Here is a 21554-nt window from a genome sequence, read left to right as displayed (position 1 = left end):
CACTCCCAGGAGAGGGATGCCGCCTGGCGAGGGCTCCCGCGGGGTGGCACTCCAGCTCGGTCTCCGCCTTGGCCTACCTCTTTCTGTTTCTCTCTGTTTGGAAGGAGTAAAATCACTTCATTTCCGATCTTGTTAGTGGAACTGAATTAATGGTAACCAGAGGCAGAGATGCTAACTGTCACTACGCACAATGGGATGCGTGGATGGTCGCACCCAGTTCAGGCTGCAGGGTATGGAGACAAACCCAGGGACGTGTGAGTGCCCCACGTGGCAGGACAGTAAAGGCCTTGTGTGCATGAGGACTTCCTGGGGTGTCTGGTGAGCTGCAGGCTCCCTCCTAGACCTACTGAGTTGGGTGGTCTGGGGTGGGCACGAGAAACGTGCCACGATTCCAGGCAGACCCACCAACTCTAGTTGGGGAGGCATAAGCATGGTTGAGGACAGGAGTTATCTGTCCTTGTAGCCTGTGTCAAAGGCCTGGGGAAGGAGTCATCTGGGGTAACTGCTGAAGAATGGGTCAAGGGTTCCTACATTTCTTCCCCCAGAGGATCTGGAATCTACACGGGCCTCCACTGCAGTCCCACAAGGGAAGTTTCAAAAAGTCAGAAAATAGGACCCTTACTAGATACTTTGCAATTACAGTCATTACTTAGATTAAAAACAGGAAAAGGATTGTACCAGGCAGCAAGTCCTGCGTCCTGTCTGATGCGTGAGCTTGTGGACATTATGCCCTGGAGCACTTGCCATTCACGGTAGCTGCGCGGACACCAGCCACCTGCACAGCCGCCTCCGGTCACCCATATGTGTCTGGCTCTCGGCGGGGCTGCCTCCTGCACACAGGTTCCCTCGGTCCAGGATGCTCAAGGGGCAACCCTCAGCCAAAGAGGGGTGAGGGCTGGTGGATAAACATCCCAGCTTCCTCGTCCCTGGTGGGGTGACCCTGAGTTCACCTGAGGGTCCCCAGTGGTGATGAAGCATGGTCACCCCACCCCCACTGGCTTTTCCCTGCACTTGCCCCCCTCTCTCTCCCACGCGAGCTTCCAAAGGCCGCCGCCCAGATGAAGACCTAACCCAAGCGACCTCAGGCTGTGATTTATGGAGTAAACCAAACTCAGATTCAAGCCTCTGGTTAATAATGATGCTTCCTCCGCTGCTCCCTCTGAATTGTTTGGTTTGGTTTTTACGAATTAAGGATAAGCCAGCACACAAAAGTTATCACATTAACAGGGGATAAATCCATATGAACGGATCAGTGATAAACGATTCAAAATATAGGCTAACAGAAAAATCATATGATAATAAGAATGCAAATCCAGAGGGGGCAACTGGAGCTGGCTCTGGGCCTGTCAACCATAAAGCTAACATTTCCATTTGGTCTGCAGAAGTGACAGGTATGGTACAATTCAGAAGAAGGAGACAACCTGGGGTTCCTGGGTGGCTCAGTCAGTTGAACGTCTGACTCTTGGTTTTGGCTCAGGACATAATCTCAGGGTCATGAGATCGAGCCCTGTGTCAGGCTGTGTGCTAAGCGTGGAGTCTGCTTGAGATTCTCTCTCTCCCTCTGTTCCTCTCCCCCTCTAAAATAAATAAATAAAATCTTAAAAAAAAAAAAAGAAAAAGGAGACGACCTCTGACATCAAAGAAGAGAACTACACTCAGTGGCAATGCAAGCAATGTAAAGTCACCGATGGCATGTGTGCACAGCCGCGTGGCTGTCACTAGTAGGAATTAGATTTTGCGCATAAAAATGTTATAGAGACAGTTTGTATTCTCACTTCGAAGATGACACATTACCTTACACCTCACCCACAAATACTAATTCAAGATGGATCATGGGCACAGCTATAAAAAAAAAAAGTATAAAACTTAGGAAAAACAGGAATTTTAGAATCTCATGCTAGTCAAAGAGCTCGTAGGCCCAACACCAGAGGCACAATCCACAAAAGGAGAAAGCTGGTAAAGGGGACTTCATCAAAATTATAAACCTTTTATTAACTTTCTAAGGTACGGAGGATAAACACACAAATTAGCGACTAAGAAAAATGAATTGCAAACCATACGTGCATCGGACAAGGAACTTGTACCTAGAATATATGAAGAAGTCTCAAAACTCAACAGTAAAGAAAAAACACCAATTAGAAAATTGGCACAAAAAAAGAAAGAAAAAGGAAAATGGGCAAAATACATGATACATCTCACCAAAGAAGATGTACAGATGGCAGACACACACTGGAAACACATTCCACGTTGTCATCCATCAGGGAAACGACATTAAGCCATGATCCCCATGCACCCGTTGCCTGTAATAGAGAACAGTGACAACCCCAGATGCTCAGATGGGTCAGAAGGCCTGGACCCCTCATGCTCAGCTGGGGAGGGTGATTGCAAAATGGTACAGCTACCCTAAAAGACAGTTTGGCACTTCCTTATAAAACTAACAGGCAATGAACACATGACCCAGCAATTCTACTCAGGAGCATTTATTCCAGAGGAATGAGAGCGTATGTCCATGCGAAAGCCTGTGCTTGAATATTCACAGGGGCTTTATTTGCAATAATCAGGAACTGGAAACAACCAAAATGTTCATCAAGGGTGAGTGTTTTAAGCAAACTGAGGTCCACCCACACCTCTCCATCCCACTCAGTAATAACACGGAGCAGAGTATTGGCCCAATACAGGAATGTGGATAGATCACTGGGAAGTTATGCTGAGTCAAAAAAGGGAAAAAAAAGCCAATTTCTAAAGGTTACAGAATGTATGATTCCACGGATATGAGAAAATTACGCAAATGGAGAACCGATGACGGCATGCCAGGGTTTGGGGGCGTGGGTAGCAAAGGGAAGTGAGCCATCCTGAGGGATCCGGGTGGTGGTGAAAGCGACTTGTGTCTTGCCAGCATCCATGTCCGTGTCCCAGCTGTGACACTGTACCATAGTTTTGCTAGACGTTCCCACTAGAGGAAAATGATAAAGGATTTGCAGGATGTTTCCGTGTTACTTGTTACTTGTTACAACTGCATGTGAATCTACAATTACCTCGAGACAAAACCTGTAACCTTCAAAAATGGAGCCAAACACCCAGAGAAATTAATACATTTGAGAGAATTTCAAAATCATGTTTGTACATAAAGGCAAGTACTCTACTGACTCTCAATGCACATTATGTAACAGGAGGAAAAAAATTTTTGATGATTATGGGATTGTGTAAATAATTGCTACTTACTAGTTACAAAGATTGTTTTTAAGTATCAGCAAGGTTGGTTTTTTGTTTTGTTTTGTTTTTGTTTTTTTTTATAATTTCACCCTTAAAACTTTAGGAAGTTTCTGGAAGCCAGAAATCATTTCTACTGCTGGATTCTAGATGGATGTCTTCATTATTGGCCTGGGCTCTCTATTCAGGGGGGTCTGGGGCACCGTGGGGTCTGCACACCGGGTTTTCCTCCACCGATTCCTGTCTGGTCCCGGCAGAGGAGCACAGGATGGAGGGATGTGTGGGTCTCACACAGCAGCCGTGACTGCCTGGAGGACGGCTGTGCTGGAGGCGCCGGGAGCTGCCCAGAATCCAGAGGGTGGAGGAGGCTATGAGCCAGAGCTGGTTCAACGCTGAGCAAGGAAGTTAACAGAAATGAGAGAGGCCCTCCCACCACAGGTAAGGAGGTGGCCCGGGCATGATGCCAGGGGCCCACACCCACGGCGGAGGGTGCATCCCAGCCAGTGTCCGCGGTCCCCCCACCTCTCAGCTTCACCCACAACCTTCAGAAAATTTGGGGTGCCTGGGTGGCTCAGCAGTTGAGCGTCTGTCTTTGGCTCGGGTCGTGATCCCAGGGTCCCAGGATCGAGTCCCACATCGGGTTCCCTGCAGGGAGCCTGCTTCTCCCCCTGCCTGTGTCTCTACCTCTCTCTGTGTGTCTCTCATGAATAAATAAATAAAATATTTTTTTTAAAAAAGAAAATTCATGACTCTGTTGTGTGGCAAGAAATGACACCCACTAGGACAGGTAAATATGCATGTTGAGGCTCCCACACACACCCGACAGTGGCGTGTGGGGTGCAGAGGGCCCTAAAGAGGTAGCAGGACGGCAAGAGGCCCCAGGCAGCAGGAAAGGGGAACACACAGTATTCCCCCAATCCAGAAAATGGAAAAGGAGGAGGGCTATGGAAAATGCCCTCTGCTCCGTCGGGCGGCTCAGCTGCCCTCCCAAAAGCAGAAATAAAAGCTCTTTGAAAAGGCAGTGATTTGCTTAGAAAACATTCATTTAAAACTGTCTTGCAATTATTGACAGTCTCCTTAGACCTGGGCAGGAGCAGGGTCCCCTCGCCTCCCATGTGTGCCTGCCTCGGGCAGAGTCTCCTCGATTTGGAGGGGAAATAAAATGAGAGTCCAAACACCGGGCTGGAAATGCACGTGACGGGAAGCAGATTGTCCCCAGATTGAGGAAACTCGGAGCCGTATGGTCACCCACCTCGGTGGCCTGCATCCTCCTCTCTCTCTCTGTCTCTCTCTCTGTCTCTCTCTCTCCCACCCTCCTCCCCATCCCTCGTACACTTGAGCTCAGCTGGGCAGCCGTCCAAATGATTCATATTAAATTCTGGCTATATTCAGCACAAAAGTCATCTAACATCAGAGGATCAAAGTTACATCAACCAACAAGCGCTGGGGAATTGATAAGCAGCTAAAATTAGGTCATCGCATAGCAGCAGCTTTTGATGGATGAAGTGAAATTTAGCCGCAGGTTTGCTATTTAAAGATCCGTTACAGATCTCTTCCTGTAGTGGCGATGAACTCACAACACAGAACCGGGCCTCTGATGAAATGTTTAATCATCCGCGTCCGCCCGCTGACCGTGGCACAGATTTACAGGTTCCTTAGGAGGAGGCTGGGCTCTCCGGCCGAGCGGCGTAAATAAGTGCATTTTCGTTCCCGTGTCCAGAACCTAACAGAGGCGATTTCTCCCTCCTCCCGGCGGGATTCTGCAACGTTATTTTAATCACTTTTAAAAGCCTTCTGTCAAACACTTCAGCCTGCAAAGCCTGACCCGGCTCCACGCTTCAAAATTCTTCATCTACTTAAAGCAAGCACCGGGCTCGACGGCCGGGCCTTCCTCAACCTGCCTCGGTGGCCTCATTTCTCTTCCCTGACACTTTATTTTTATATATTTATTTACTGTCAAAATGGAACCTTTATTTATTTTATTTTTGGTATTACTATTGTTGGTTTCAGGGGTAGAATTCAGTGATTCATCAGTCGCATGTAACACCCAGAGCTCATCACAAGTGCCCTCCTCCACGCCTGTCACCCGTTACCCCATCCCCCCCACCTCCTCCCCTCCAGCAACCCTCAGTTTGTTTCCTATGATTAAGAGTCTCTTATGGTTTGCCTCCCTCTCTGATTTCATCTCTTTTTATTTTTCCCTCCCTTCCCCTATGATCCTCTGTTTTGTTTCTTAAATTCCACATGAGTGAACTCATATGATATTTGTCTTTGTCTGATTGACTTATTTCACTCAACATAATATCCTTTGGTTTCATCCACGTTGTTGCAAATGGCAAGATTGCATTCTTTTCGGGGTGCCTGGGTCAGTTAGGTGTCTGCCTTCAGCTCAGGTCATGATCTCAGGGTCCTGGGATCGAGCCCCACGTGGGGCTCCCTGCTCAGTGGGGAGTCTGCTTCCCCCTCTCCCTCTGCCCCTCACGCCTGCTCATGCTTTCTCTCCTGCTTGCTCACTCTGCTCTCTCTCAAATAAATAAATAAATAATCTTTTTAAAAAATATTTCATTCTTTCTGATGGCTGAGTAATATTCATATATATCTATATATATATCCCATATATATGGATATATATATATCCCCACATATATATGTCATATATATATATATCCCACCTCTTCTTTAGCCATTCATCTCTCAATGCACATCTGGATTCTTTCCATATGTGGGCTATTGTGGACATTGCTGCTATAAACATTGGGGTGCAGGTGCCCCACTGTATGTGTATCCTTTGGATAAATACCCAATTGCTGGGTCATAGGGAAGCTCTATATTTAACTTCTTGAGGAGCCTCCATTCTGTTCTTCACAGTGACTGCACCATTTCACATTCCCACCAACAGTGCAAGAGGGTTCCTTTTTCCACATCCTCTCCAACATTTGTTGTTTCCCGTCTTATTAATTTTCCCCATTCTCACTGGTGTCAGGTGGTATCTCATTGTGGTTTTTATTTGTATTTGCCTGATGCCAAGTGATGTAGAGCTTTTCCTCATGTGCTTGTTGGCCATGTGTGGGTCTTCTTTGGAGAAATGTCTGTTCATGTCTTCTGTCCATTTCTTGATTGGATTATTTGTTCTTTGGGTGCTGAGTTTGTTAAGTTCTTTATAGATTTGGGATACCAGCCCTCTATCTGATAAGACATTTGGGGAGTCAGCCATTCACAACATGAACACCTGGACCTGGACCTCAGAGTGTTCACTCTTGGCTATGTTTCTGTAACAGATTTAGCATGGGTTCCCCCAGAAGCCACCCTTGTATAACATTCAGGAGAATGTTGTTCCCAGAGCTGGGGTGGGGGAAGGGCGAGACAAGGAAATGAGAAGGACCAGGAAGGGAAGTATTACTTCCCCAGGATAACTGGACCTAATCCCAGTCAGGATGGGAGGTGGGTGCCAGGGTGGAATGTGGAGGCCGCCCAGGTGTGTACAGGAGATGCAGGTGCGGGAGGCTGGGCATTAGCAGGTACGTGCTGCCTGGGAGCAGGGGCGTGCAGGGGGCTTGCTGGCAGCCCGAGCCACTACATCCAAGAGTTCACGTTCAGGAGTGCTTTTCCAAAGCTTAGAGCTGAGCCCCAGGTTAGGGGAGATGGGACCCCCCCCCACCACCACCACCAAGCTTGGAGTCTAGGTGGCAGGCACCTGCACACAGCAGGTGCCTCAGGGCATCCCACCAGAGATGACGTGGCCATGTGTGGGCCCGTCAACCAGAGGGCCTATTGCTTGGGTCCAGTGAGCTGCCACCCTAAAAATTACACCAGGTGTCATTATTAATCACCATTGCCCACCAGTTAGATTGTATCAGGATGGCTCTGGAAGTCATGGTGGCAGATCATATCTTCCAAAGAGGTGACCCACCCCACCAGCTCTTCCTACGGCGTGACGACAGCTTCCTCTAGAGAGGTGTGTCCTAGACTCTCTTCTGGGGTGGGCTGTGTCCCTCCCAAATTCCTCTGTTGAAGCCCTAACTCCCAGGACCTCGGAACGTGACTGTGTTTAGAGACTGGGTCTTGTTTAAACGGGGCTGTTAGGATGAGCCCCAATCCAAGATGACTGGTGTCCTTATGAAGAAAGGAAATTGGGACACAGATAACACGTAGAGAAAAAACCACGTGCAAACACGGGGTGCAGATGCCACCCACGTGCTGACCGATGAGCCTCAGAAGCAGCCAGCCCTGCTCACGGCCTGTGTCTAAACCTCCAGACTGCAGGCTGGGAGGCGCTGACCGTCTGTGGTTCAAGTTGTCTTCTGAGGCACCCTGACTCGGCCGCGCCAGCACACTCCTCCTCACCCTGGGCACATCTGTCCCTGCCAGCAGAATGTAGTGCCAGTGACACTGTGTGACTGCAGGCTGTGGGTCAGGCTCTGACTCTCATGGATACTTGCCCTCCACCCCTGGTCCCCCTGGCTGCATGGGGGACCCCAGCTGGCCAACATGGGGGGACAACAGAGGGACCAGCTCCGAGCCCCCAGCCAACAGCCGGCATCAATCACAAGATGCATGGAGGAGTGAGGCTTTGGGGGGACCCCCAGGCCCCAGGCTCAGGGTCCTTCAGTTAAGGTTCCAGGCACGGTGGAACAGAGACAACCCCCACCCCCCCGCCCGCGCCTTGTCTGAGTCCCCAGCCCTCCCAATCCAGGAGCGTAACAACGAGCGGCTCCACACTCTGTTTCTGGGTAACTGGGACAGTCTTGAACAGAAGCTAGTGTTGATCCTCGGTTTATCAATATAAAAACTAAGAGGAAGACAAAGTCAATGACTTCTCAAGGTCGCATCTTGAGAAAATGGTAGACATGGGCAAGTGGCCTCCCTGTGCTGAGCAGATTACAGGGACAGAAACGCGCTCAGCCATCGGCGGCACAGACACAGCCCGCAGAGGCCCCTGGTGTGTGCACGCAGGGTGTCCACCTGCCACGACGACTTGCCCCGCCCCCCCAAGACCATGTAAGCAAATCCGTTGGATAAATTCCAAAGGTGGCGTGTTTATTGAAAACATTTCCCCCCAAAGAGATGGCCAGCACCGGTGCTCTGCTAACAGCATCAGACCCCTGTGCCAGCACAGTCTTGGCAATGTTCCGGGGTTTCTGATAACTGGCAACGCTTTTAGACCTTTCACAATTATCTTTAAAACCTGATATAATATACTTAAATCAGTATATGCTGAATTATAACTTTGAAGCTTTATCTGTTGTCCTCATGCTGGGAAAGGCAAGAGAAGCAGCATAATTATACCCGTTTCCTTTTTCTTGCTCTCTCTGCATCTCTAAATTCTTGCTAATTATATAATTATCTCTAAATTGTCATGCTGGAGCATTTGCATCCTGCTCCCTATCTGGAATTTCCACACACACACACACACACACACACACGCTGCCTGTGCTTCTATATTTAAGCAGACTCGGTGCCCGCCGCCAGTTCTCGGGACCCAGCTTCCGAGCCCGGTGGCTCGCACAGGGTCCACCTCCAGCTGCTGGTTGGCAGGGCCCTGGTGCGACATTTTCTCAGTCCTTGTTTGTTTGCTGTTTCCTTGCTACTGACCCTTTGGCAGCCTTGGTACCATCACACCTGCCTTCAGGTGTTTCTTATACACACGTTTTCTTACCTCCGACTTTCATGGAGATGCACGGGTCGGGGATATTCTTTGGCTTCTAGCAGTTCTGAGTGTGGGTTGTACACCTGTTCTGGGTTTAGCAGAACCTTTGCGGGTTCTCTTTTGATCACTCCGAGTGGCTATGCGGGCGCTGTTGGTGGTGGCCCAGTCGCAGTGGAGGAAGGGTGCCGGGAAGGGATGGGCAGTGAAGCAGGAATGTCTTAAGTCTAGGTTTGGCCCCGTGGCCACGCACTGCACCCCGGGGTTACTTTACCCAGATGACAGGGTCACCCGTGTACCGCGAACCTGAGCGGTCTGCTGTGCAGACTGTCCTTGCCTCTCCGTCTCTAGGTCATCCTGAAGTCGGCCGGTCGACTCGGAGTCAGGGAAACCCTTCCTGCAGAGGGCCGTGGAGTGGACGGCAAGCACTCACCTGCCAGTCTCCACGTCTCGTGTTGTTTCTGCTCCTGCTGCTGGAACAGCTTGGCTGAAAGCTCTCCAGGGGAAAATCATGTCCTTGTTTCAGTTCTTGCCAGCGACCCACTTAAGTGTCACCATTTGTCTCCTACGATATAGCAGCTTAGCTCATTAAAAAAGATTAACCTTGGATAGAAACAGACTGCGTGCGTGCAAATTATATGAAACAGTGACTTGCACTGTGGCACAGAGGGCGGCCTAAGGGACTGTGAACAGCTGCACAATCCCCAGGGCCATTCCACCGGGATGAGGCCACTGATGTCTGGGGTCCAGGGCATTTCTGTGGCTCTGGATGCACATTACTACCCCCTGAGCCACCTGCAACCCCAAGCAGATCACAGCATGATCTTAGGGCATGGGACTACTGCTGGAAGTTTCCATAGTTCCCAGAAGATCTCAGTGAGTGGCTCGGGTCTAGAGTCCGGGTCTGGACTGAACATGTGGCCTTTGGTTGGTGATCAGAGCCTGCTTTCTCCTGGAGTAAATGTGACCATGAATTCAGATGAAGTCAAACACACTTGTCTTCTCTGGCCACAGGTGCTAACAAAAAGTAACAAATCAGGGGAAACATCTTATTTGGGAAGAGTCCTCAAAAAGCATGTTTTTTCCCCTCTGTGCCCCAGTGGTCTAGGCAATCTTGCACGTTGGCTACTTCTGGACTTACTCTGGGGGCATTAGAACTACACACAGCCCCCATGCCTCAGGCTGACCCAGGTGTGCAAGGACACCTCTGGGTTCCAAGTTGGTTCCAATGGCCCCACCACCCCTTAGGCTACCTAGGATGGTCAGAAGAAACTGTGCACAAGGACCATTTAAAATTCAAAATATTCGTTCATTCAAAGAGTCACTGAGATCATACTCTGTGCCTAGCACCACGCTAGGTACTTAGGACAGGGCTGTACATATAAGGACATGGTCCTTGCCATCTGGTCTTTGTTATATCACATCCCATTACACATGACCATTTTATATCTGCACTGTCATATGTTAACATTATACAGGACCATATTGTAGATAATCTATTATTATATACGACTACCTTATAGTCTATATTATATATTACATATGACTATATTACAGTTCTTATTATATTATATATGACTATGAGTCCTTACCAATATCATACTATATTAATTTCATTATATGTGACTATATTATAGTCATTATGTTATATTATATTTGACTTTATAGTCCTTATATTACATTATATATTATATATGACTATATTATAGTCCTTATTATATATTATGTTATATATGACTATATTCCAGTCCTTATTATATTATATATTATATATGACTATATATTATATATTACATATGACTACATATGACTATAATAGTCCTTACTAATATTATACTATATTAATTTTATTATATATGACTATATTATAGTCCTCATTATGTTACATTATATTATATTTGACTGCATTATAGTCCTTATCATATTACATTATCCATTATATATATTATAGTTCTTATACATTATCCATGACTATATTATAGTCCTTATTAATTATATATTATATGTGATTGTATTATAGTCCTATATTTTATATGAGACTATATTAGAGTCCTTAGTAATATTATATTAGTTTTATCATATATGACTATATCATAGTTCTCATTCTACTAGTCCTTACTAATTACATACATTGTCTTTACTACATTCTCATAAACATAATAATTGAAAAGAGTAGACATGTTATGAGTGAGACAAACAGGCGGCTGAGACACAAAGTGGGGAGGTTACTTTAGAGGAAAGATGGGAGCGGGTGACCTCTGAGCTGACCTGGTAAATTGAAGGCGGCAGGTGACAGTGGTGACAGGGAGGCTGTCTTGGGCAGAGGCATCAAGAACAAAGGTGGTGACATCAGGTCTTAGGGTAACCCCGACTGCCCCTCGGGGCATACCCCTCGTTCTTCTCTGCTTGCCCCCCCACCCTGGGAGGCCAGACCTGGGCCACGAGGGGTCACAGACAGACCCACGTGGCAGGGACGGACGCCCCCAGGCAATGCCGGTGAGGACCTTCCAGGCACCACCACACCAACTTGGAAGCAGGTCCCCCCCAAAGCTGGCTGACCCTGAGCCTGGGGACCCCCTAAACCACACCTGGGGGCCCGGCCCACAAACTCTCTGAGGCAATAACCGTTCACGCTCAGGCTGCTGCATCTGCTGTTGTGCGCTCTTTGATTTCTGTGATTTGTCCTCCCTGCTCCCTACAGCCTGGCCCCTCTGGCTCCTGCACGTGTCCCCATCACCTTCCGGGCCCTTGTTTCCTGGCACCACGAGATGTCCCGGCCCCTGGCCTGCACTGAGCCCTGCTGCGCTGGAAGATGGTGTGTAGGATGGCTGGCTGGGACCGGGGTGCTCACTCCTTTGGGGGGGCCCTGCTTTCCGGGTTCCTGGCTTCCCGGGGACCTGCATCCCTGTCTGCTTTCATCCATCCATCTGTACGTGGACCAAAAGCAATGAGTATTTGCTGACACCTGGGATCCCATCCGTCATGCCCTGCTGTGTCTGCAAGCCCTCTGGGACCGGGACCCCTGTCCCCAGCTCATGGCCACCTCCTGGGTCCTGTGGTGTAATGGCCTATGGCCCCGGCTGGCGCTCTGGGGCAGATGCTCAGCCTGTCTGCACCTGCTTGCCCCCTGCCCCTCTTCCTGCCGTCCTGACCTCCTGGGTCCCCAGGCCAGAGGGGAGATCCTGACCAGCCTGTTGGGTTTTTCTTTCTTTTTTTTTTTTTTTTTTTTTTGGTTACTTGAGAAAAAGTATGCATAATATAAAATTCACCATTTTAAGAGAGAGATTGCAAGCAGGAGATGGGCAGAGGTAGAGGGAGAGAGAGAATCCCAAGCAGACTCCCCGCCAAGTGCAGAGCCAGACCTGAGGCTCCACCTCACGATCCTGAGATCATGGCCTGAACTGAAATCAAGAACTGGATCCTTAACCCCCTGAGCCCCCCAGGCACCCCAGTGCTAATTATTGTAAAGTGTACAATTCAGGGGCTTTGCGTCTATTTACCATGTTGAGCAACCATCACCATCATCTGATTTCAGAATATTTTCATCACCCAGAAAGGAAAGTCCATATGCCGTGAGCAGCCCTGCCGCCCTGGAGGTCGGGCTCGCGTGCTCACCCAGAGGCCTTGGGGTGGGGGGGGGGCGGCGTACACTCAAGTGGGTGACGTGGACTGGCCGCCGTGTCCCACACACACCTGCTAGTCACCTGGGATTCTCCCGTCGCAGATCCTTACATCTGTCCTTCTGTCCTTATCCACCCACACAGATGTCAATGCCATGGACTCTAGTTGTCAGTAGTTCATCACTGCCCACTTGTTTGAGGTTGGGGGGGGGTTGTAGGGATACCTTGTCACCTGGCTTTGCTGCCCATGCTGTCCACGGGACTCTGAGTTTCCCTGATTGCTCTGTTTTTGAGTTGTTGGGGTGGAGGTGGGTGGGGAGGAGAGGGTGGGAGAGAGCAGAGCCTGCCTTTATGAATCCTCAGTTAAGGCATCTCTGTGACTTTCCCATGGCCCCTGAGCCACAGGGCTTGGAGTTCACCTGGCACCTCTCCTGGGAAGTGATTGAAGTCATTAGGAAAAGGTCAAGTTGTTTTTAAAAACTATTTTTTCTCTTAAGATTTTATTATTTATTTGAGAGAGAGAGAGTAGGAGAAGGGGCAGAGGGAGAGGGACGAGCAGACTCTACACTGAGCATAGAGCTGGACACAGAGCTCGATCTCAGGCCCCTGAGATCATGACCTGAGCCAAAATCAAGAGCTGAATAACCAACTGAGCCACCCAGGCACTCCAGAAAACTCTTTTTAAGAAGGAAAGAAAAGGTATAATATGGCTTATAAATATTTGTTCTTAAAATGCTTAATTTTTAAAGGCGATGTAATGCTACCTGGAACCTTAATAAATGTGCAACTCTTCAGTATCCAATGACCCGAACAGATGTGGGTATGTGAGCGTGTATGGGTCTACAGCTCTTGGTAGCTCAAATACAGGGCTTGAGAGCTGCTTTTTAGAATGTCATTTATCAAATAGGAACTTTTATGGTGAGTTGTGTCTTCCCTTGACTGTCAGGACAGAGCCAGCTCTCAGGTTTGTGTGCTAGCAGATCGATGGGCTTCCATGCTTGGAAACGGCTGCTGGCATTTGAAGCAGAGGCAGTGCACACTTGTCCCAGCTCGCAGGTGACACGGGGTGAGCACAGAGCAGGGCTGTGGACAGGGCAGTAGGTCAGGAACAAGCAGCACCCCTCCTCTGCTGACAGGACCACAAGATCACCCAGAAAAATGCAGGGGCCCCTGCTCATGTTGTGTTTGGAGTATTGTTAAGATGCCCCTGCTTCTCCTTCCAGCGAGGCTGCATCTCACCTGCCCTTGGGCAGTCCTTCTGCAAACCTTTCTGGTAATGAGCTCTCTTAGCTCAATTAAAGTATGCCACCTTCGGAGGTGAGCTTTCGGAGCGAGTACGAATGGATTGGCTCCAAACACTGGACTGTCAAGCCTCATGTTGCCCTCAAATTCTCAGGAGACCTACATTCTTCCTCACAGTTCTGAAATGTCACTGGGCACAGAGCTCGGGACCTCCAGACAGACTGGACAGCTGATGCAGCCCTCTGTAGATGCAACAGCTCTGAAATCACACCAGAGCTAGTCAAGGGGTGTGTGCACACTGCCCAAGCACAGAGCAGACGGAGGATGTTGCATCTCGGAGTAACTGTGCCTAGAAGACCAGGAGTAAGAGCAGCACAGAGAATGAAGCAAAGCACTCTCAAAAACAGTGAGGTTAATTTTACAGTATGTATGCAGTTTTGGTGTTTACCTCTTTCCCTATTTACTTATATCTGAATTGGAGTTATTTGTGGTAAGGGAATATTTACCTACCGCAAAGAAACCTGTATCAGAGATGGATGACAGCAGCCCAAAGAGGCAGACAGACAAGTCACTCCTCAGGGGGATGCAACAGGGTGGGGTAAAGGCTTAGTCTATGAGCCTGATGTTGTGTCTTATGCACTCACAAATATCTGCTGCCTACACACATTTTGCTAATTCATGGAAAATCAGAGATCTGAGCAGGAAGTATTTGTGAGTATAGTATACTGAAATCTGTAAGATGGATGGATAGATGGATGGATAGATGGATGGTGGATGGATGGAGTAATGGTAGATGGATAGAGAGATGGATGGATGGATGAATGGGGATGAATAGAGAGATGGAAGGATGGGTGGATGGAGTAATGGTAGATGGATAAAGGGATGGATGGATGGATGGATGGATGGATGGATGGACTGACATGTCATAAAGCAGATGTAGCAACATGTTAACTGCATAATCTGGGTGGTAAGGATATCAGTGGTCCCCACAGAGTTCTTTCAACTTTTCCATATGTTTGACATTTTTCATAATGAAGTGTCAGAGAGAAAGCTTGTGGCCGAATGTTCTTCACAGCTTTGTCCTTACCAAACTCAAGGAGCTTGTTAAAAACAAACTCCTGAACCCACCAGGCCCACATCTGAGTTTCTGGGAGGGAGGCCAGAGAGACTGCATTTGCACAGCTCTGCTGCAGATCTTGTGAACCTGGGGTGTTAAAGACACTGCAGAGAACTCTCCTCAGGAAAGCTCATCCCAACATAACCAGGCACAGCTCTGCCTCTCACCTCATGAACCTACAGCAGCTGCCTCGAAAGAGTGGCTGCAGTTCTGACACCCTGACTGCCATGCTGGCACCCAGATTGCCAGGATCCAGGACGGCAGAAGCGTTCACCTTGAATATTTGGTGGTTTGATGGTGGGACGGCAAAGTAGACCTAAGGTGGCCCCATAGCCACGTGTGTGAATTAGCACCATGACCTGGCCCCCAGAAAACATCCTGACAACGCTCAGGCCCCTCACCCAGACCCTGTGGCTGACCCTCCAGAAAAGATGCATAAAGAGACAAAATGCTGGTTTGGGTCTGTATTCAGGAATGTTATCCTGCATCACTCTGAGGATCAGCCGTCTCACGGGCAAGGCCAGGAGCAAAATGGGAATGTGGGGCCTGTTGCTCAAAAATCATTAAGAATTTCAAAGTGGTAACAGCAGAATGTGAACACCAGCCTTGGCTGCTTCCAAGCCTAGGGCTCTGAGGCCAGCCCCCCATGGTGTGTATTATGGGAGCTCCAGCCACTAGGCCAGTCACAAGGCTCATAAACGTTTTTGTTTTTGCAGTCAATTATCTGGTCCAAAGTGATCACATATCCCCACTACAATCTCCAGGAACACACCTATTTTTCCTCATTAAGTCTTCAGCTCCACGGAAAGCTTATTTTTCACATCACGTGCGATGAGTGATTTACTGGGGCACTGAAAACATATCTATTGACTATCAAGGATGCTTCTAGGTCCTGGAGCGACAGTGAGAAGAAGCAGAGTCTTCCAGGGAAGCGGACAGAGAAGGAAAGACACAAGTCTGATGAGCAGACAAGTCCCTGTGAGCCGTGCAGGGACAGTGGGCGCCCCAGTGGCTGGACGATGGCAGTCTCGAGGGGCCGGCCCCAGGACTTCCCAGCATCTCATGATTCCTGAGCTCTCTTGCTATTACTGCTGTTACTGCGTTCACTTTATTTTGAAGAGGTTGATACCTGCAGGCAGCACAAAACTTCACGGTAAGCAGACGGTGTCAAGCCCTGGGCTGTAGGATGACCTGGACGTCTGAGCCACTGTGGTCCTGCTGTCATCCCTGTGCCTGAGGGTGCGCCCCATGGCTGAGCCTGGCAGGTTGCTAATCCCAGCTCCCTCTGTCCTCAGGAAGGACACCCCCGAGTTGCTGTCCTCCGCTAGGGTCAGGGCTCCGAGGGCAGCGGGCTTCACATGCCCGCAGTGTGGCTGGGGGAGCATGGCCCTGTCTCAGCACCTCGCTGTCTCCCACCCCTCACACCACGGGGTGCTTCTGGAGTCGTTCCTCATGTGAGTACCTGACCAATCATCATGTCAGGGTCCCCTTATGAGCAAAGTCAGAATCAGAGGGTGTGAGAACAGCACCTGCAGAAAGGAAGTGGGGAAGAAGCCAAGGAGGAACAAACAACACCAAAGGGAAAGCCAGGGGATGATGCCTGGAGGACACCAAGGAAGAGGTGGTCAGCAGTGAGGGGACACCAGCGAGGGTGGCAGTGAGGGTCCCCGTGATCCCTGCCTCAGGTTATACTAGGGACACCATATGACTGGCTGTAATGAAGTTAAGAACGGGGTCCCGCTGGCCTTCAGAAGAACCCAGACTCCATGAGGACGAGCTCCCCTTGCACACGCAAGTGCCAGGCTGCCCTAGAACCTGTGCATCTCCCCATCAGTCACTGGGGCCGCAAGTGGTGTCACAGCATCTCACACTGTGCGTCTCCCACCTCAGAGCCCAGAGGACAGGAGAGAGCAGCCCCATGGCCCACAAGCGAATTATGGTCATTTCCATCATCCCTCTCACCGGTGAGGCCAACCCCACGGGAGAAGTTCTCCCCAGGACTTCGCAGATGCACCGGTGACCTTGAGCCTTCGTCCTTTCCTTAGACCAGTTTTAATGGGGTGGAGGGAGAGGGGGAAGAGGGATGGGGTGCATTTCTGGCACCAGTAGACAAGGCTGGTTTTCGGATCCTTTCCTTGGCCCGCAGTGCTACTCATCCCTCCGAATTAAGGTTCACGCCAACACCCCTCCCGCTAGCTCTCAGCCTAGAAATAACTTATCCTCACAACACTCAAAAACATATCATTAAAAAAAAAAAAAAAAAACCATATCATTCCACCTTCCCGACCTCATGCCCCCCACACACTCATCAGGAACACCACAGGAGAGGAAGACAGCTGGATGCCCCCGGCTCACTCAGGATCTCCAGAAATTTAAACCGCGTGGGGCAGGCGTGCAAGGTGTGCACTGGTGAGGAACACGGGAGGCACCAAGAGATCTGAATACACAAACCATGTCCGAAAGGCCGCACGATCTTCAGGTATAGACCTAAGCATAAGCAGATGAGCTACCGGCAGGTACGGGGGGCGGGAATTACCACCACCGCTGTTAGAAACGCAAAGTGGGGCTGCAGCTGGCTCTGCGCTGCCCACAGTCCATGCTTATCAGGCGGTTCAGGTGAGGTGGTGAGTTGGGGAGGACAGTGGGGGAGGCTGGGAGGCCGCCGGTGGCGTTAGGGAGGACGCCCGTGCTCAGTGACCTACATTCCCTCTCTGCACCTGCCGCTCCTGGGAGGTGGGAGTGATGGCAACTGGGCAAGTGGGCTTGGCAAGATGCAAAGGGGTCACGTGGTTAACCCACGGTGGGCGGCAAGCCCGGCACCTGGACCAGCGAGGGACCGGCTCTGACCACTGGCTTACCCCTCACCCCCACCCTCCCCCATCCACAGGAAACAAAGAAGAAAATCATCCATTGCTTTGTGTTCTTTGCAAACACCCACTGACCACGTACATGCTGGAGGAGACTCCCTGTCCGTGCCGGATGGAAAAAGCACTAGCCGTGGAGGCACGCGTGGCCTCCGTGGAGGACAGAGCGAGTGAGGGAAGGCTCCTGGCACGCCAGCGGCGCCCTTGCTTCCCTGCAGATGCACAGAACCCCCGGCCTCCTTCTCCTCTTTCTAGAACTGCCGGCCATCTGCTGCAGAGGAAAACTGCTCCCTCTGCGGATGGCAGAAGGGCATCGAGCTCACAGCAGTGGGTCTCGATAGAGCGTGGAGCCAATTCGTCCTGCAGAGAATCACGCCAAAGCTCCAGGTCGCTCAGCGAGGAGGCTAAACACCAGCAGTGAGCACCTGACACCTGATGACGTCTGTGGAGGAGTCACCCTTGGTTGAGCCCCGGGCTGTACACCTTCCACTTCCAGAAATGGGACTGCCGCTTCCTCTGGGTCACGCTAAGAAAATTGGGGTCTCCGGATGTGACCAACTAAGCCTTTCAGATTGGAGACCACGCCGCACCTGCGCGGCCACATTTCTCAAGACTGGGTGCCACGCGGAGGTGAAGGGACAGCGGTGTCCCCGTGCAACGCAGACCTCACTGTGGCTCCGTGAGCACTAACACACAGCCCAGGAGCCACTTATTTTGATGCGTACTCAATGCCTGACATTTTTAGCACAAAGAAAAGCACTTCTAGTTATCTGGGGGCCGGGGGGGTAGCCCTCCCAAAGCCAGGCGTGCCGTGGGCAGCGAGCGCCAGGCGTCCCCCACCTCCACGGCTCTCCGAGGTGTCCTAGCGAGGGCACGGCCAGGAAGGGCAGGGCGTTGACACCCCAGCCTGAGCCCTGCTCTAGAAAACCCAAAAGTCCCTCTCACCTTCCAGGGTGGTCGAGATTTTGCAAGCCGGAGGATGGGGCAGAGATTCAGGTGCCGGTAAAGTCCGAGGTCGAGGCTGGACACACCGCATTTCAGAGCATCCTCCGTGGGAGATGTCCCCCATCTGGGGGCAGGGGGGTGCCGGTGGACGCCCCTTACCGTGTGTGCAGCATCTACGTTGGCGAAAGACAAAACTCCACCAAGTACGTGTGAAAAATCTGATGGGGTTTTGTCAAAGCGGGTTCACGAACCCAGCCGTGTCCCATCCCACAAGCAGCGCGATGGTGTAATGAGTTGTAGGAAGTGAAGATTTTTATATCTTGAGGGGGGTTGGGGGCTGGGGGGCCCGGAAGTTGTTAGCAGGAGTGGAGAAAGCATTGTTTGAGGCCAGGACATCTTTTGGGGGGCCTAGGGGACATGATGCAGAGCTCTTACCATTCAGGTGACCTCATCAGGGCTGCTGGGGCGGGGGAAGGATGGATGTCTGATTGTTAAAAGGCCACATTCCCGGGAGAGCTCGAAACTGTAATCAAGGCTGGGTTCGCCGTCCCAGGGAGCCAATGAGTCCGTTTGAGCTTGTTCCTTCTTGACAACGTGTGTGAGGCAAGAGGAAGCTCCTGCCCAGGAAAGAAAGAGGCGTCGCCAGCTTTGAGGACAGACACTGAGCAGAAGGAAGCGCCCCGGCCACCTCAGCCACGGCCACTGTCGCCTCCAGGCCTCGCCTGGGCAGGAAGCCTGGGAGCAGGTGCACGGGGGCGGGGGGGGGGGCTGGGGGGTCCGCAGATGCTCATCCCAGAGACCCTGACCCCGAAGCTGGACTTCCAGCCAGGAGGGGACCCAGGACTGCCCTCCCTGCCAGCAGGAGGCTTCACGAATACAGCTAAAACCACAACCAAGAAGGAAGGTCTGATTGTTCCAGTGAGTTCCATGTGCATCCTGAGTTCTCTCTCTCTCTCTCCCTCTATCCTGTCTTACACCAGATGGGGGTTCCACTCAGAAAACAGAGGAGGTGAGGAAGAGCGGGGAGGCTCTGGGCTCCGCCGTTCACACGCAGTGCACCAGCCATGTCCCACGTGTGTTCGGGGAAGAAGCCAGGGCTTTGCAGTGGGAACCTGAGAGTGCGGGACGGGCGTGTGATCTCCAGGACACTTCTCACCCAGGGCCAGACACGGGACCATGTGTCAGCGTCCAGAGTCCTCCTGGATGGGGAGAGGCGGTCGCCGTTCCCGCAGATAGCCCTTGTTGGGACCTTCCCCTGCTGCTCGCCACTCGGTGGTGACATTGGCCACTTGCAGATGTAGAGTCTCATGTTCCCCTCCCAGCAGCAAAGGTGACTTTCTTTTGTGATGCGCCCCACCTAGAATTCCTCCACGGGGCTCAGTTCACAGTAACACACCCCAGACCCAAGACGAGAAGGCAAATCTGCCGCGTCCACCTCTCCTCTGATTCGGTGGCTGGAAGGAAGGTGGGTCAGCTATTGCGCCGAGAGCGCTGAGGGCCCCGGGGTGGGGGTCCTTCTCCCTCCTCGAAGGGCACGGGGACGCGGACTCCAACCTCAGCTGCTAGACACCCGCTTCCCTTTCAAATGGGCCCGACGAAGCCCGCCCCCCACCCCCGTGCCGAGAGTGGCTCCCCCGTTGCCACACCGTGTAGGACACTGGGGCCGTCCTGGCGGGGAGGGGGCAAGACACCCTCGGGCCCCAGGGCTGGCAGCCTCGGCTGGGGCCTGGTTTTTCTAATCTAAATTCTCCTTTCTTATTCTATTTTGAGATGCTCTCTGGGATTTCAGGAATGCTAAGACGTGCCAGTTGTGAAAGGCCGAGTACACGCTGATCACACAGGCGCACGTGGGTGGAAGCCAGTCACGCGTTAGGCCCCCAGGCCTTGGGGCGGACGCCCGGGGGGCCCGGGACGGAGGGCTGTGCGCGGGCGCAGCAGATGGCTGGATGCGGGCTAGCGGGGTGGGCGGGGGGGGGAGGCCCTGGGTGACCCCGTCATGCGGAGGAAGGTCAGCCTTTAATGAGGGCAAGCCCCCAGGGGTGATGGTAAGTAGGACAAGCAGCCCGGCAAGTGGCAACCAGTGTGTGCTTGGCATCGCCGCAAAGCTACAAAGTGCCGCCCTGAGATTTCACAGTCGCTAGTGGCAGCCCAGGACTGGCCCAGCCGGGTCCCCTCACTAGGAAATTGGTCACAACTCCACACACCCTTACTCCCGAGCTTTTCCACACATTTAGAGATGTTTTGCGTGTTCTTCGGCCACCCTCCCCCCATGAGGTTGTGTAGTACATTTCTGGATTCTTCTTAACCTCTTAGCTTGTAGAAAGGCCCTTTCCATCTCTAGTGGCCCAGCCTGGCATGGCTTGGGCATCAGTTTGACTGGGGTGGGGGCAGATTATCAGATTAAAACTGAATTGAAAAAAAATTAAAAAATAAAAAAAAAACTGAATTGAGCAACAAAGAAGGTGGCATTTTGCGTTTTCTTGGCTTAAGGACAAACAATAAAATCTGACTGGATAATGTTTGATGACGTTCCAGGTTTACTTGGTCAGACACCAAACAAAGAGGCATAAATGGAAGTCCTATCCACGCTCCACTGCCACGAGGGCCACGCAGTGCCAGCCTGGTCCTCGGTGTCCACGTCACGGCGGCCACCCCTGAGTCCCGGGACGGATAGAGGTGACAGCAGACCGGCCACGACTCCCTCGGGCAAGCGGTTAAGAGGGTTTCTCTTCAAAACGTTCGCATGTTGATGAGACAATGAGTCAGGAAGCGATCGGATTCAACTTGCCTGAAGATAAGCTGCTGGAGATTTTCAAATTGGAGTCTGGCACCCTGCGTATATAAAAAAGTCACTGACTTGTGTCTATTCAGAGCTATGAATTTCCATGTTACTAGAGTTTCTTCTTTCTTGA

General features: G+C 51.1%; 1 long non-coding RNA gene across 1 annotated transcript; it reads right to left on the bottom strand.

Annotated features, from left to right (window-relative positions):
- Positions 1-2544: 2544 nt before the first annotated feature.
- Positions 2545-19283, bottom strand: LOC140622272 (uncharacterized). Its single transcript, XR_012022051.1, has 3 exons — positions 19078-19283; positions 18643-18815; positions 2545-2953 (listed from the first exon to the last, which is right to left on the bottom strand). It is a non-coding gene; the product is annotated as an uncharacterized lncRNA (long non-coding RNA).
- Positions 19284-21554: the final 2271 nt, after the last annotated feature.

Source organism: Canis lupus, chromosome 1, assembly GCF_048164855.1.
Source record: "Canis lupus baileyi chromosome 1, mCanLup2.hap1, whole genome shotgun sequence".
NCBI classification, from domain to species: domain Eukaryota; kingdom Metazoa; phylum Chordata; class Mammalia; order Carnivora; family Canidae; genus Canis; species Canis lupus.
This window is presented reverse-complemented; position numbering and strand designations above follow the sequence as displayed.